Below are 18,141 nucleotides of genomic sequence, written 5' to 3' on the forward strand. Positions count from 1 at the left end.
CACCTTTATGCACATAAACTAGAAAACTTAGAAGAGATGGATAAATTCCTAGAAAAATACAACCCTCCTAGCTTAAATCAGGAAAAATTATATACCCTGAAGAAACCAATAACAAGCTGCAAGATTGAAATGGTAATTTTAAAATTACCAACAACAAAGAAAGTCCAGGACCAGATTCACAGTAGAATTCTACCAGACATTCAAAGAAGAATTATTACCAATCCTATTGGAGCTATTCCACAAGATAGAGAAAGTGGGAAGCCTCCCTAATTCATTCTATGAAGCCAGCATCACCCTATTACCAAAACCAGGAAAGGACATAACCAAAAACAAAACTACAGACCAATATCCTTGATGAACACAGATGCTAAAATCCTTAACAAAATGCTAGCTAACCAAGTCCAAAAACATATCAAAAAGATAATCCACCATGATCAAGTGGGTTTCATACCAGGGATGCAGGGATGGTTTAACATATGCAAGTCAGTAATTGTGATACACCACATAAATAGAATTAAAAACAAAAATCACATGATCATCTCAATAGATGCAGAAACAGCATTTGACAAAATCCAGCATAGCTTTATGATTAAAACTCTCACCAAAATTGACATACCAAAGGACATACTCAATGTAAAAAAAAGCTATCCATGACAAACCCACAGCCAACATAATTCTGAATGGGGAAAAGTTGAAAGCATTCCCTCTGAGAACTGGAAAAAGACAAGGATGCCCACTGTCACCACTCCTCTTCAACATAGTATTGGACATAGTATTAGAAGTCCTAGACAGAGTAATCAGACAAGGGAAAGAAATAAAGGGCATCCAAATTAATAAAGAGGAAGTCAAACTGTCACTACTGATGATATGATTGTTTACCTGGAAAACCCTAAAGACTCCTCCAGAAAGCTCCTAGGATGGAAAAAAAATTCAGCAAAGTTTCCGGATAGAAGATTAACGTACACAAATCAGTAGCTATTCTATACACCAACAGCAATTAAGCAGAGAATCAAATCAAGAACTCAAACCCTTTTACAATAGCTGCAAAAAAAAAGTAGAATAGGGGCGCACCCAAGATGGCCGAATAGGAACAGCTCCAGCCTCCAGCTCCCAGAGTGAGCGACACAGAAGACGGGTGATTTCTGCATTTTCAACTGAGGTACCAGGTTAATCTTACTGTGGCATGTCGGGCAGTTGGTGCTGGACTGTGTGTGCAGCCTGACCAGCGAGAGCTGAAGCAGGGCGAGGCATCACCTCACCTGGGAAGCTCAAGGGGGAAGGAAATTCCTTTTCCTAGCCAAAGAAAATTGAGACACACCACACCTGGAAAATCGGGTAACTCTCACCCTAATACTGCGCTTTACCAAGTGTCTTAGCAAATGGCACACCAGGACATTATATCCCACACCTGGCCTAGAGAGTCCCACGCCCACAGAGCCTCCCTCATTGCTAGCACAGCAGTCTGAGATCTAACTGCAAGGCGGCAGCGAGGCTGGGGAAGGGGTGCCCACCATTGCTGAGGCTTAAGTAGGTAAACAAAGCTGCCCACAAGCTCGAATTGGGTGGAACCCACCGCAGCTCAAGGAGGCCGGCCTGCCTCTGTAGACTCCTCCTCTGGGGACAAGGTGTAGCTAAAGAAAAAGCAGCAGAAACCTCTGCAAAGGTAAATGCCCCTGTCTGACAGCTTCGAAGAGAGCAGTGGATCTCCCAGCATGGAGGTTGAGATCTGAGAACAGACAGACTGCCTGCTCAAGTGGGTCCCTGACCCCTGAGTAGCCTAACAGGGAGACATCCCCCACTAGATTCTTCCAGAGCAAGAATCAGACATCAACACTCGCTGTTCAGCAATATTCAACCTTCTGCAGCCTCCGCTACTGATACCCAGGCAAACAGGGTCTGGAGTGGAGCTCAAGCAAACTCCAACAGACCTACAGCTGAGGATCCTGACTGTTAGAAGGAAAACTAACAAACAGAAAGGACACCCACACCAAAACCCCATCAGTATGGGGTGCAATCAAACTAGAACTCAGGACTAAGAAACTCAATCAAAACCGCTCAACTACATGGAAACTGAACAACCTGCTCCTGAATGACTACTGGGTACATAACGAAATGAAGGCAGAAATAAAGATATTCTTTGAAACCAATGAGAACAAAGATACAACATACCAGAATCTCTGGGACACATTTAAAGCAGTGTGTAGAGGGAAATTTATAGCACTAAATGCCCACAAGAGAAAGCAGGAAACATTTAAAATTGACACCCTAACATCACAATTAAAAGAACTAGAGAAGCAAGAGCAAATACATTCAAAAGCTACCAGAAGGCAAGAAATAACTAAGATCAGAGCAGAACTGAAGGAGATAGAGACACAAAAAATCCTCCAAGAAATCAATGAATCCAGGAGTTGGTTTTTTGAAAAGATCAACAAAATTGATAGACTGCTAGCAACACTAATAAAGAAGAAAAGAGAGAAGAATCAAATAGACACAATAAAAAATGATAAAGGGGATATCACCACTGACCCCATAGAAATACAAACTACCATCAGAGAATACTATAAACACCTCTATGCAAATAAACTAGAAAATCTAGAAGAAATGGATAATTTCCTGGACACTTACGATCTCCCAAGACTAAACCAGGAAGAAGTTGAATCCCTGAATAGACCAATAGCAGGCTCTGAAATTGTGGCAATAATTAATAGCCTACAAACCAAAAAAGTCCAGGACCAGACGGATTCACAGCCGAATTCTACCAGAGGTACAGGGAGGAGTTGGTACCATTCCTTCTGAAACTATTCCAATGAATAGAAAAAGAGGGAATCCTCCCTAACTCATTTTACGAGGCCAACATCATCCTGATACCAAAGCCTGACAGAGATACAACAAAAAAAAGAGAATTTTAGACCAATATACCTGATGAACATCGATGCAAAAATCCTCAATAAAATACTGGCAAACCGCACCCAGCAGCACATCAAAAAGCTTATCCACCATGATCAAGTGGGCTTCATCCCTGGGATGCAAGGCTGGTTCAACATACACAAATCAATAAACGTAAACCAGCATATAAACAGAATCAAAGACAAAAACCACATGATTATCTCAATAGATGCAGAAAAGGCCTTTGACAAAATTCAACAGCCCTTCATGTTAAAAACTCTCAATAAATTCGGTATTGATGGAACGTATCTCATAATCATAAGAGCTATTTATGACAAACCCGCAGTCAATATCATACTGAATGGGCAAAAACTGGAAGCATTCCCTTTGAAAACTGGCACAAGACAGGGATGCCCCCTCTCACCACTCCTATTCAACATTGTGTTGGAAGTTCTGGCTAGGGCAAGAGAAAGATAAAGAGAATCAGGCAAGAGAAAGAATCAGGCAAGAGAAAGAAATAAATGGTATTCAATTAGGAAAAGAAGTCGTCAAATTGTTCCTGTTTGCAGATGACATGATTGTATATTTAGAAAATCCGATCATCTCAGCCCCAAATCTCCTTAAGCTGATAAGCAACTTCAGGAGAGTCTCAGGATAAAAAAATCAATGTGCAAAAATCACAAGCATTCTTATACACCAATAACAGACAGAGAGCCAAATCATGAATGAACTCCCATTCACAACTGCTTCAAAGAGAATAAAATACCTAGGAATCCAACTTATAAGGGATGTGAAGGACGTCTTCAAAGAGAACTACAAACCACTGATCAGTGAAATAAAAGAGGACACAAACAAATGGAAGAACATATCATGCTCATGGATAGGAAGAATCAATATTGTGAAAATGGCCATACTGCCCAAGGTAATTTATAGATTCAATGCCATCCTCATTAAGCTACCAAAGACTTTCTTCACAAAATTGGAAAAAACTGATTTAAAGTTCATATGGAACTAAAAAAAAGCCTGCATTGCCAAGACAATCCTAAGTCAAAAGAACAAAGCGGGAGGCATCACACTACCTGACTTCAAACTATACTACAAGGCTACAGTAACCAAAACAGCATGGTACTGGTACCAAAACAGAGATACAGACCAATGGAACAGAACAGAGCCCCAGAAATAATAGCACACATCTGCAGCCGTCTGATCTTTGACAAACCTGACAAAAGCAAGAAATGGGGAAAGGATTCCCTATTTAACAACTGGTGCTGGGAAAATTGGCTAGCCGTAAGTAGAAAGCTGAAACTGGATCCTTGGTTTACTCCTTATACGAAAATTAATTCAAGATGGATTAGAGACTTAAATATTAGACCTAAAACCATAAAAACCCTAGAAGAAAACCGAGGTAATACCATTCAGGACATAGGCATGGGCAACGACTTCATGTCTAAAACAGCAAAAGCAATAGCAACAAAAGCCAAAATTGACAAATGGGATCTAATTAAACTGAAGAGCTTCTGCACAGCAAAAGAAACTACCATCAGAGTGAACAGGCAACCTACCGAATGGGAGAACACTTTTGCAATCTACTCATCTGACAAAGGGCTAATATCCAGAGCCTATAAAGAACTCAAACAAATTTACAAGAAAAAAACAACCCCATCAAAAAGCGAGCAAAGGATATGAACAGACACTTCTCAAAAGAAGACATTCATACAGCCAACAGACACATGAAAAAATGCTCGTCATCACTTGCCATCAGAGAAATGCAAATCAAAACCACAATGAGATACCATCTCACACCAGTTAGAATGGCAATCATTAAAAAACCAGGAAAACAACAGGTGCTGGAGAGGATGTGGAGAAATAGGAACACTTTTACGCTGTTGGTGGGATGTAAACTAGTTCAACCATTGCGGAAAACAGTGTGGCGATTCCTCAAAGACCTAGAACTAGAAATACCATTTGACCCAGCCATCCCATTAGTGGGGATATACCCAAAGGATTATAAGTCATGTTGCTATAAAGACACATGCACACATATGTTTATTATGGCACTATTCACAATAGCAAAGACTTGGAATCAACCCAAATGTCCATCAGTGACAGACTGGATTTAAAAATTGTGGCACATATACACAATGGAATACTATGTAGTCATAAAAAAGGATGAGTTCGTGTCCTTTGTAGGGACATGGATGCAGCTGGAAACCATCATTCTCAGCAAACTATCACAAGAACAGAAAACCAAACACCGCATGTTCTCACTCATAGGTGGGAATTGAACAAGGAGATCACTTGGACACAGGAAGGGGAACATCACACACTGGGGCCTATTGTGGGGTTGGGGGAGGAGGGAGGGATAGCATAAGGAGATATAACTAATGTAAATGACGAGTTAATGGGTGCAGCACACCAACATGGCACATGTATACATATGTAACAAACCTGCACGTTGTGCACATGCATCCTAGAACTTAAAGTATAATTTTAAAAAAAAGAAAAAACAATCCCATCAAAAAGTGAGCTAAGGATATGAATAGACAGTTCTCAAAAGAAGATATCAAAAGGCCAACAAATATATGAAACATCACTAATGATTAGGGAAATGCAAATCAAAACCACAGTGCGATACCACCTTAGCCCTGTAAGAATGGCCATAATCAAAAAATCAAAAAACAGTAGATGTTAGTGTCGATGCAGTGATCAGGAAACACTTCTACACTGCTGGTGGGAATGTAAACTAGTACAGCCGCTATGGAAAACAGTGTGGAGATCCCATAAAGAACTAAAAGTAGAACTGCTATTTGATCCTGCAATCCCACTACTGGGTATCTACCCAGAGGAAAAGAAGTCATTATACGAAAAAGATTCTTGCACACTCATGTTTATAGCACCACAATTTGCAGCTGCAAACTTGTGGAACCAACCCAAATGCCCATCAATCAACAAGTGGATAAAGAAACTGTAGTATGTATATATGGTGGAATACTACACAGCCACAAAAAGGAATGAATTAATGGCATTCACAGCGACCTGGATGAGATTGGAGACTATTATTCTAAGTGACGTAACTCAGGAATGGAAAACCAAACATCTTATGTTCTTACTGACATGTGGGAGCTAAGCTATGATGCAAAGGCATAAGAATGATACAATAGACTTTGGGAACTTGGGGGTAAGGGTGAGAGAGGAATGAGGGATAAAAGACTACAAATATGGTGCAGTGTATACTGCTAAGGTGACGGGTGCACCAAAATCTCACAAATCACCACTAAAGAACTTATTCATGTAACCAAATACCACCTGTATTCCAGTGACCTATAGAAAAATAAAAATTAAAAGAATTAAGAAGACAAAAAAATTTTAAAAACAGTAAGTAGAAGGGAGGTATGTGAAGGAAGTTATTGGTATGAGGATGTATTTTTGGTAAGGAAGGTTAAAAAGAAAAGAGAATAATTTTTAAAAAAGAAAGAATCTTGTGTGATAAATTTTTGTCATAAAGTAAAATGACTGCTTACTTGAAAAAAGGAGGTATCAAACAAAGCAGAATGTCTCAACATGTCATAAAATATCTGAGTAAGTCATAATAAGGTTTGCAAATAATGAATTTATGAAAGGAATTTTGCGTGTGATCAAGATGGCTATGATTAGAAGGGAATTATTTATAAGTCTAAAGACTGAGCTTTGCTATTAAAAATACACTAATATAAAACTAAAGATTTGGTTTCCTGTGTTAGAACAACAAGGTTATCTTGAAGTATTGATCTGTTCTTAAAACTACAAGAAGTTTTTATTCTGAATCCTAAAATCTGTTTAACAGGCCATTTCTATTGCTTCCTGGGATCCATTTACTTTCCCTAGTTTCAGGTTGGAAATGATGTCCTCTTCATGTAAAATGGGAATTTCATTTCTTGACATAGACTTTTCCCCTAAAGCTTCTCAGATTTAGATTTCAGAAGTTCAACTTCTGTTGTATCTCACAGCACATGATTTATAGATCATGTCTATAAATAAGGATTTATAGATCATGTCTATAAATAAGGATTTATAGATCATATCTATAAATACAGATTTATCCATCAGCGCCTTCAGCTCTTCCTCCCCAGGAGATGGCCTGGGGTGATAACTCTCTTTTTCAACTTTTTTATCAACTCCTATCACATTTTTTCTCCCATTAAAACTTGGCTGTCATGGCTTGATGCCGAAATGTTTATCCTGAAAGTCTAGAAAACAAATTTCTCTCCAGTATAATTCCCGTATAATTGAATTGTCCCATGTAACCAGGAAACTTCTCATGCTCTTGCTTTTCCTATGTGTTCCCCTGCTCAGGTACTAGTTATCTTGTATACATTTCTCTACTAATGGTTCACACTCATAGCCTTGGACATACTCTTTCTCGGCCTAATTAAACTCAGTGTCTTTTTCATCAGGTTTGACTGCCAGTTGATCCACATGGGCTTCCCATGAGGGGACACAATCACACTGCAGGAGGCATTTCTCTAACTTTTGGATAAGTGGCCTAAAAAAAACAAAGATTTTGTATTTTACTAGTATAATTTTTTGCGTTGTCTTTATGAGGTTTTTGGTTACTTAGGAAACTTGAGCTTTAAAGAAGTTAGGTCCTTTTAATCCATGTAACTTTCTGTATTACTTTTAAAGTCTTTTGATGATCACTGGTTTAATACACGGCCATATTTAATAATGACCTGTGATTCTGCTTTCATCAACCATGTTGATCCTGTTGACATCTTTGGCAGGCTTCCTCAGGATCAAAATTCTAAAGTAAGTCTTTTTTATCTAGAATTGACTTAGGGATTTTACAGGTAGACCCCTGGAAAGCCTCAAATAATTTCTCTCTCATCCCATAGAGAAAATAAATGAACTAGGCTTATTTGGGAAATTATAAGGGAAATTATATGGGAAACATTGTCAAATCATAAGTGATATTAGATCTTCTTTCAGTTACATTTATGGGTATGCTATTGACATGATGTTTCAAAAATTATATAAATTCATATAAGTCTATAATGTTATCAGCCATAATTTTGGTTATGGTACATCTTCTTTAAAGCTATATTTGTATGGAGATGTTATTGATGTGAGTACTCTAAAGATTATGTGAAATTTATAAAACCCTGATGGTTCTAATGTGATGCTATCAGTCACAGTCATGATTCTGTTTGTTACCTTAACACGTTATAGTAATTTTTAAAAAGTAAATTTCCTTATCAATTGCTGATTATAATGAATTTTCATCAGCTGTTTCACCATGACTGTTTTGTTTTTGTGACCCAGTTATTGTTTAGATTTTTCTCCAAGAGCATTTGTCATCAGCTATTGTCCAAAATGGCTTTTCATGGAAGAGACTCAAACAAGAACTCTTCAATACAGTTTCCTGATAAAAGATCAATGGACTCAATAAAAAATTTTCAGAACTCTATTAAACACACTGAGAAATTCAAAAATCTCTAATCAAGCTCAAGCAGAAAAACTAACTTCATGATATTGAAGAGTTGATGAGGGGAATATTTTCATGAATTTTATTTGAAGCATTGTTGGTTCTTTAGTTAAATGTTTTGTATACCAACCCCTGCTCATGCTGTTGGCGAGCTTATCAATATTGTGGTTTCGAACAGCATCTGTTCATCATTTCAACTCATATCTGTCCCTAAGTGTGGACTTTTATTGCATGTGTTGGCACTGGCAGTCAGCTGTGTGCCTCCTACTCAAGACATCCGAAACTGAAGTGGGGTAGTCGGCTAAGTCAGGCCCCAAAAGTGTCCTCATCCAGATTCCCAGAACCGTGACTCTGAGATCTTACGTGGCAAACAGGACTTTGCAGATGAGATTAAGTGAACGATCTTGAGATGAGGAGAGGAGCCTGGGTTATGTGGGTGGCTCCGAATGTGATCACAGGTGTCATATGAGGGAGGCAGAGGGAGACGTGAGACGAAGGAGAAAGTGCTATGACTCCAAAGCCAGAGGCTCCTGCTGATCCTCCGGCCCCAACCCCACCCCACGGACCATGTGGTCTTTTTAAAATATGAATCTGTCAGGGCAGCCCATTCAAACCCACAGAGACGTTCCCACTGCACCAAGAACAAAGTCAGAACTCTCAGGCCTGACCCACTGCCCTCAGCCAGCCTGGATCCCCAGTGCCAGCAGGCCTGCTCCTGGCCTCAGAGTGTAACAGGCTCCCTCCCACCACCCATCTGCATGGCAGGCGCCTTGCCATCGCCTCCCCTCTGAGAGCACAGACAGCCACAGCTGACCTCCGTGTGAAAGGATGGATGAACAGTCAGGCCGGGCGAGGGCTCTCAGAGCCTGCTGGCCAACGGAGGGAGCAGCTCAGGCCTCTGCCACGAAGCCCCCCAGGTGTGATCACAGTTGCCACCCAGCTGTCCCCAAGGAGGGGACAGCTTGGCTTTTCCCCTGAGCCTTGAATCTGCAGGGAGCCCCATCCACAGGCCCCTGGGAGGCGGGAAGACATCCCGGGCTCCAAAGCCAGTCACCTGTGATTCCCCTGAGGACGGTGAGAACCCAATCTGACGGTGTGGGGCAGATGGTCTGTATTTGAGCTTTGCTTCTCTCTAGCAATCATACCTAGGAAATGCCCTAAAGTGCACGATGCGATGCACTTTGTCCCCAGCAAACTCCCTATCCTGCGCCTGTTTCTAGTGCCGGGGCTGGTCCAGCACAGCCTGTGCACTTGCCCGAATGTCTACAGCCCTGGCCCTCAGCCGCACTGTGTTGTTTTCATGCACCTTCATCCAACAGACTTGCTCCGACAGAGTGATTCAGGGAGCTGCCCTCCAGCGCCACTTCCCCTTTTCATGTTACATAAATGTCCGTTGAGTCCTGACCAACTACAGAAATCTGTCTGCTGGGGGCATGTGACGGCCCCAGGTGGCCAAGAGCCCCCTAGAGGAATGTGTTTACAGCGTTCCCGGCACTGAAGCCACAGTCATAACTCAGCCTCGTGACATGGGCCAGGGCCCTCGCCCCTACATGCTCTGCAGCTCACCCGTGTCGCCGCAGCCTCCTGGGCCTGGACGCCACCCTCTGAGGGGGCACTCAGGGCAGAAACATCTGTTTCCAGCTTGTAACAAACAGGACATGTGTGCCTCGCACACCTAAATCAATGCTTGACAAGCCTGGCCTGGTCTTGGGGCGCTCAGCACCAGCTACCTGCCTGGGCCCAGCCGATCTCCTCTCCCTTGGTATTCTGAGGGAAGGGTCTGAGCCCTTTCTGCCCCGCTAGACTTGTGGACAGAGGCCCCCCAAGACCTGGACAGAAATCAGGCCATAGTCTCCAGCCCCAAAGAGCCTTCCAGAAGCCTGCACCTATCCTCCCCAGCCGAGGCCCTGATGTCTGTGGCTGTGGCCACAGCCGGCTCTGTACTTGCCAAACATGGTTTGGATAAGACCTCAAAACAGAATTGGGGAAATGAAAGAGAAAAGAGAAAGGATTTCTGCTCTCATTGTAAGGACAAAAAGCAATTAAGGACCAGCACTGATACAGATCAATAATCAGACCAGAAAAAAATATGGCAAAATATCTATATTCTCTTACAGTGAATAAGTGTTTTCTCAGAATGAGGCTAAGGCCAGGAACAGTGAAAAGTAAGACTGATGAATTTGTCCACAGGGAAAAAAATAAAGTGACTCTAAGGACAAAGCCTCCGTAAACAAAGCAAACAACACAGGAGAGAAAGTGACCAAAGTATCTAACATCAGAGAGAGTCTGTATTCATATGAGTTCCAGAGAGACAGAACCCACAGGATGTGGATGTGGATATGGACAGAAATAGGAATCAACACGGACACAGGCTATGGCCACAGGTATGATAGAGGGAGAGATGCGAGAGAGAGATTTTAAGGAATTGGCTCACACAATTGTGGAGACGAATGTCCAAAATCTGCAGGGCAAACCAGCAGGCTGGAGACCCAGAGAAGAGCTGAGGCTGCTGCTCCCGTCCAAAGTTCAGCCTGCTGGCAGAACTCCCTCCTCCTTGGGGACTGCCGTCTGTTTTCTCTTAAGGCCTCCATCTGCCTGGATAAAACCCACCCACATGATGGATGATGATCTGCCTTACGCCAAGTCCACTGGTTGAAATGGTAATAACATCTAAAAATTACCTGCACTATCTAGACTACTGCGTGGCCAAATATCTGGGTACTACGGCCTGCCCAAGTTAACACCTAAAATTAACTATCATGGAGTCCAAGTAAATCAATGTAAAAAAAAAAAAAAAATGAATGACACAAACTCGACCTTGAAGAAGTTTTCAGTGGAACATGGGGAAGAGTTCACTTTAGCAAGCTGCAGGCACAAACAGCCAATAGAACACATGGAGATTATTAAAAGTCACAAATCGTCAATGGAAAGCAACTTACAATGTGATGTTCATTGAATACCTACTGTGTGCCAGGCAAGAGCTAAGGTGGACACATGCAGTGTGCCTGCATTGCAGCACTAAGATCCTGGCGGGGAATGGATAATACAATTAAAAACAAATCACAAAGAAAACAGAAGAGGAAAAAAAGCAATTAAAAACAAATAAATGCTCCATAAAGGACAACACTGCCACATGAGGGTGTGGCCATCGATGCCAGGCATCCAGAATGTGTCCTTGGGGACATGGACCACTGGGAGGTGCATCCCAGGCAGAAGGAGCAGGAGGGGAAGGGTTCAGGCCAGAAAAGTGCTTGCCAAGTTCAAGAGCAGCGAGAAGGCCAGTGGGCTTGGGAAGGAGTGGGCTGGAAGCACATGCCGGAGGCCAGACTGCACGGGGCCAGACCGGCCCAATTCCAGCCTTGGACTTTACTCTATGGTGATAGGTCCTCGGAGGGACTTGGGGAGGGGTTGTGTGTTTTCCTGGGAGCCACAGGAAAGTGAGTGGCACTGGGCTGAGGAGGGGAGTCACAGGGCCCACAGTATCTATGCAGGAGTCCCAGTGGAAGAGCAGAAAAAATCCAGAAGAATATACAAAAGTATTCAAAAGTAATTCAAAATAACAAAAATCCAAAATATTCAATAATTTAAATGCTATTACTTAAAATAGTACTATAAATAATAAAAAACATATTATTAAATATAATAGATCACTGGCTATAATGCCAATGTACAGAAATTCGTTTTATTTCTATAGAACAGCAACAAACAGAAAATGTGGTTCTTATAAAGATGGCAGATGTCTGCTTCTATTAAGGGCATACAGAGAACTCAGACCAGTTAGCAAATCTGAAAGAAATACTTTAAAAATCTGTCTGAAGGTAATGGAGAGATACCAAAGTGGTGAATAATAGCCACCAAAGTAGCTGTCATTTGCGGCCACTTCCCCCTAAGCCACTCCCCAAAAGCATTTGCTGATTCTGGGATAGTCAGCGAGAAGCTGAGCAGAAATCCTGACAATCTTAGAGCTAGGGAGAAAAATCTCAGAAGCCAGGACTCACCAGGAGAAAGGCACTTGGGAACTCCATGTACTTCGGATTAGAAACCCATAGACTTTCCTCATGGGAGCAAAGATGAAGGAAATCATCCCTCACATGAACTGCAACCAGATGCACGTCATCCAGGTCCTTAGAAAAGCTCAACCTCTGCCACTGGGTTAAGTTGACCTCAGATTTTGAATTCCACCAGGAACCAGCCAGAAGCATATGAAAATCATCTCTGGAAAATTATAACATCACTTTAGGCTCAATTGCTCAACCCAATCCTTCTGAATACAATATCCAGCACACAATCACAAAGAACCACACATACAAGGAGATGAAGCAACATGAGGAAGAACAACAAAAACGGAAGATCAACAGGGACTCCAGACCTCAGCTATGGGAATCATCAAATGAAGACTTTCCTAATATTTTTTACTTCGGTAGCTTTGGGGATACAAGTAGTTTTTGGTTACATGGATGAATTATATAGTGGTGAATTCTGAGATTTTAGGGAACCCATCATCCAACTAGTGTACACTATATCCAATATGTAGTTTTTTATTCTTCACCTCCCCCACCCACCCTCATCCTGTAAGAGGCCAGGCAGGGTGGCTCACACTTGTAATCCCAGTACTTCAGGAGGCAGGAGGTTTGGGACCAGCCTGGGCAACATGGCAAGACCCTATCTCTACAAAAAATGTTTAATAATTACCTGGACATAGTGATAGACATCTGTAGCCCCCACTATCTGAGAGGCTGAGGTGGGATGATCGCTTGAGCCAGAAGTTTGGGGCTACAGGGAGCTGTGATTGAATCACTGCACTCCAGCCTGGGTGACAGAGTGAAGCCCTGTCTCCTGAAAAGAATAAAAATAAGTAATATTTTAAAACTAATAAAATAACAGTGCTACTAGGTTTGAAGAGTTTAAACGCAATCTGAAAATTTCATCATAAATTGAAAACTATAAAACACACATAACAGATCTTTTTTAGTTTAGAATTTTAGAACAGAAGTGTACAATTAAGAGCTCACATGATGGGTTTAAGAGCAGACTTAACACAGCTGAAGAAAGAATTAGTGAACCAGAAGCTGGATCAGAAGAAAATATCTAGAATGAAGGACAGACAAAAACACAAGCATGGAACTGGAGGGTTAAAAGAAGAGAGTGTCCACTGGTAAGGTCTAACATATAGGTAGTTAGAGTCCCAGAAGGAAAAGTGAGAAAGAAAAGAAGAAACATTTTTAAAGAGGCAATTGCAGAAATCTCTCTAAACTTAAGGAAATATCCACCCCATCATTCATATAGAATAAAATACGTAGAAAATCTCATCTGGGCCTGGCATGGTGGTTCATGCCTGCAATCTCAGCACTCTGAGAGGCTGAGGCAGGCATATCACTTGAGGACAGGAGCTTCGGACCAACCTGGCCAACATGGTGAAACCCTGTCTCTAGTAAAAATACAAAAATTAGCCTGGCTTGGTGGTGCTCACCTGTAATTCCAGCTGCTTGGGAAGCTAAGCCGGGAGAATCTCTTGAACTCAGGAGGTGGAGGTTGCAGTGAGCCAAGATCACACCCCTGCACTCCAGCCTGGGTGACAGCAAGACGGGAAGGGCAGGGCAGGGCAGGGCAGGGCAGGGCAGGGCAGGGCAGGGAAGGGAAGGGAAGGGAAGGGAAGGGAAGGGAACCACATCCATCCATAACATTATAAAACTCCTGAATACTGAAAAAACAAAAAACAAAAAAAAAAAGAGGCTATCTTAAAAGTAGCCAAGGGCAGGGAAGCTCACAGTAGCTTTAAAGGAGGACCAGTGAGGCTGGCAGCTAATGTCATAACAGAAACAAAGAGAATGAGATGCTATCTTTACAGTGCTAAAAGAAATACCTGCTAAGCCAGAGAAACTATCTTTTGAAAATAAAGATGACTTTTATTTTTCTCTTCTTTTCTGTTTTCATTCCCTAGGGCTATCCTAAAAAGGACCATAAAGAACAGAAGTATATTCTTGCACAGCTCTGGAAGCTGGAAGTCTAAACTCAAAGTGTCAGAAGGGCTGGGCTCTCTCTAAAGCCTGTAGGGTAGGATCCTTTCTTGCCCCTTCTAGCTTCTTTTTTTAAATTTCTAAAAACAACTGTATTGCTAAGAACCATGATTATTACTTAAAATAGATTTTCAGTTACTGACATAAAATATGTTGCTTTTGAGAACACATGGACACATAGAGGGGAACGACACACACTGGCGCCTATTGGAGGGTGGAGGCCGGGAGGAGGGAGAGGGACGGGAAAAATAACTAAGGGGCACTAGGCTTAATACTTGGGTGATTAAATGATCTGTACGACAGACTCCCATGGCACACGTTTACCTGTGTAACAAACCTGCATATGTACCCCTGAACTCAAAATAAAGGGTTTTTAGAAAAATGTTCTTTGTGCTTCTAAAAATGTCTGAATGATCCTATATGCATTTTTTTCTTATTTGCCTCTTATGCACAGCTTATAGATTTAAAAGTACAATGTTGCTTGTTTTGTATGCACCTTGGTGGATCTAATAATTTACAAATAGGACAAAAGCATGCTGATAAAGCCAGCAGTCAATTGCTCCTTCTGACAGCAGGGTCCAAATATACAACAAGCAATGTGTGCAAGTGGAGAGACATAGAGGATTTTTTTTTTCTTTTTTTTTGAGATGGAATTTCTCTCTTGTTGCCCAGGCTGGAGTGCAATGGCCTGATCTCGGCTCACTGCAACCTCCCTCTCCTGGGTTCAAGCGATTCTCCTGCCTCAGCCTCTTGAGTAACTGGGATTACAAGCATGTGCCACCACACCTGGCTAATTTTGTATGTTTAGTAAAGATGGGGTTTCACCACGTTGGTCAGGCTGGTCTCGAACTCCGGACCACAAGTGATCTGCCCACCTCGGCCTCCCGAAGCGCTGAGATTACAGGTGTGAGCCACCACGCCTTACACAAAGTTTTAGGTCATCTGTGATTCGCAAATGTCAGGCTTCCAGAAGCTCTGGAACGTGCCAAACAAGGCACTGTGGGGTAGTTTGGCTCCATGTGACCTAAGAGAGGAAAATCCGTTGTCTTTGGGAACATTACACAATTCAGGTAACATATGTGCATATTCTCAAGGCAAATTTAAGGTCCTCATACTCAGTAAATCAACACGAGAGTAGCATTCGCAGATAATATTCAGAGAGACAGAAGCTTCTTCATACCTGACGTGGTGGAAAGACCACTGGATGAACAGACGCTGAGATGGGTGGTTGACAGTCTTGTCTCTGAAATACATGATTTTAGTTTTGAGATTAGATACTTGTTTTCCTCCAGCATCAGTTTTTTTCATCAGTAAAACAATAATAATAATAATGCTATTGATACCTGACAAAGTGCTAGCAGCCCTCACTCTCAGGGCCTCCTCGGCCTCAACGTCCACTCTGGCGGTGCTTGAGGGGCCCTTCAGCCTGCCGAGGCACCGTGGGAGCCCCTCTCTGGGCTGGCTGAGGCCGGAGCCCCCTCCCTCTGCTTGTCGGGAGGTGTGGAGGGAGAGGAGCACGCGGGAACCGCGGCTGCGCGCTGCGCGCTCGCGAGCCAGTGTGAGTTCGGGCGCGGGCGCGGGCGCGGGCGCGGGCGCGGGCGCGGGCGCGGGCGCGGGCGCGGGCGCGGGCGCGGGCGCGGGCGCGGGCGCGGGCGCGGGCGCGGTGGTGGGCCCCACACACTGAGCGGCTGGTCTGCACCTCCGGCCCAGGGCGGTGAGGGGCTTAGCACCCGGGCCAGCAGCTGCGGAGGTTGTGCTGGGTCCCCCAGCAGTGCCAGTCTGCCAGCGATGCACTCAAATTCTCGCCAGGTTTGGCCGCCTCCTGGCGTGGCAGGGCTCGGGACCTACAGCCCGCCTTGTCTGAACTCCTCCCCCTGCGGTGGACTCCTGCGCGGCCTGAGCTTCTGCCATGGGTGCCGCCCCCTGCTCTGTCGCGCCTGGTCCTATCCACAGCCCAAGGGCTGAAGAGTGCAGGCGTGGCTCGGGACTGGCGGGCAGCTCTGCCTGCAGCCCCCGTGCAGGACTCACTGTGTGAAAGGGCTCCTGAACTGGGTGGGGAATTGAAGAACTTTTATATCTACCCGGAGGATGGTATATACAGCAATCAGCACTCTGTGTCTAGCTCAGGGTTTGTAAATGCACCAATCAGCACTCTGTGTCTACCTCAAGGATTGTAAATGCACCAATCAGCACTCTGTGTCTAGCTCAAGGTTTGTGAATACACCAATCAGCACTCTGTGTCTAGCTCAAGGTTTGTAAATACACCAATTGGTACTCTGTATCCAGCTAACCTAGTGGAGACTTGCAGGACTAGCAGTCTGACTCTGTGTCTAGCTCAAGGATTGTAAATGCACCAATCAGCACTCTGTGTCTAACTCAAGGTTTGTAAATACACCAATCAGTACTCTGTGTATAGCTCAAAGTTTGTAAATACACCAATTGGTACTCTATATCTAGCTAACTCTGTATCTAGCTAACTAGCTCTCTGTGACTCTGTGTCTAGCTGAAGGATTGTAAACGTACCAATCAGCACTCTGTCAAATCAGGCCAATCAGCTCTCTGCAAAATGGCCCAATCAGCAGGATGTATGTGGGGCCAGATAAGGGAATAAAAGCAGGCTGCGGGAGCCAGCAGTGGCAACCAGCTGGGGTTGGCTTCCAGGCTGTGGAAGCTTAGTTTTTTTGCTCTTTGTAGTAAATCTTGCTGCTGCTCACTCTTTGGGTGTATTCTAACTTTATGAGCTGTAACACACCCCGTGAAGGTCTGCAGCTTCATTCCTGAAGCCAGTGAGACCACGAATCCACCGGGAAGAACGGACAACTCCAGACGAGTGCTGCCTTTAAAAGCTGTACCACCACAAAAGTCTGCAGCTTCATTCCTGATAGTGAGACCACGAACCCACCAGAAGGAAGAAGCTCCAGACACATCTGAATGTCTGAAGGAACAAACTCCAGACACCCCATCTTCAGGAACTATAACACTCACCTTGAGGGTCCGCGGCTTCATTCTTGAAGTCAGTGAGACCAAGAACCCACCAATTCCCGACAGACTATGACTACACCAACATCATTAGGAAGATCACTTTAAATGGTGTATATAAAAGGCTCTGTCAACTTTAAAGCCAGTACCCAATATACACTCATAGATATCAGCATATTACAGAAAAATAGTATTTCTTTTGTGGTCAAGCATATCTGGATTCTAATCCCAATTCTACTAATTACTCCCTTACTTTTTGTGTGCTGTGATAATCAATGTTTTTATCATTAGAATCTTGATAATATTTAGCTTTCCATGTTTTTCTGGAAATCATATGAGATAACATGCAAAGGACTTAGTGCAGCACCAAATGTGACTGTTCCAGCTCCTGTGGTTGTCGACTGCCCTGGGCACTCCTGGGCCTGCAGATGCATTGCTCCAGCCTCTGCCTCTGTCTTCACACAGTGTTCTCCCTATATCTGTGTCTCAATGTTTCTCTTCTTATAATGGCACTGACCATAGTGGATCTAGGACCCACTCTACTGTAGAGTGGCCTCATGTTACCTTGATTACATCTGCCAAGTCTCTCTTTCCAAATAAGGCCACATTCTCAAGTTCTGGGTGGACGTAAATTTGGGAGTGACTCTATTCAACTCAGTATACTCTCTCTTCCTGAGAAGAGCAGTTTGGACTCAAAGCTGTTCAGTGGGCAGATCAAGGGTGGGGGGGGGGTGTCTGCATGGTGGGGGTGGGAGGAGAGATGCAGGGGCCCAGAGTGGGAAGCCAGTGTGGAGTCCA

At 43.4% G+C, this 18,141-nt stretch overlaps 1 long non-coding RNA gene and 2 gene segments (V, D, J or C); 2 read left to right on the forward strand and 1 right to left on the reverse strand.

The window, feature by feature from the left end:
* LOC112428039 (immunoglobulin heavy constant gamma 2-like) overlaps positions 1-18,141 on the forward strand; it is a 163,762-nt gene that overhangs the window by 37,480 nt on the left and 108,141 nt on the right.
* LOC105489913 (immunoglobulin heavy constant gamma 1-like) overlaps positions 1-18,141 on the forward strand; it is a 100,150-nt gene that overhangs the window by 37,274 nt on the left and 44,735 nt on the right.
* On the reverse strand, positions 11,998-15,875 carry LOC105489910 (uncharacterized). 3 transcript variants are annotated; one of them, XR_011625241.1, is made up of 4 exons: positions 15,708-15,875; positions 15,545-15,607; positions 13,040-13,183; positions 11,998-12,562 (listed from the first exon to the last, which is right to left on the reverse strand). It is a non-coding gene; the product is annotated as an uncharacterized lncRNA (long non-coding RNA). The 3 variants fall into 3 exon arrangements; XR_011625240.1 differs by having other exon boundaries at positions 15,545-15,875; XR_011625242.1 differs by lacking the exons at positions 15,545-15,607; positions 15,708-15,875 and adding an exon at positions 13,818-13,919.

Source organism: Macaca nemestrina, chromosome 7 (genome assembly GCF_043159975.1).
Source record: "Macaca nemestrina isolate mMacNem1 chromosome 7, mMacNem.hap1, whole genome shotgun sequence".
In the NCBI taxonomy this organism is placed as follows: Eukaryota; Metazoa; Chordata; class Mammalia; order Primates; family Cercopithecidae; genus Macaca; species Macaca nemestrina.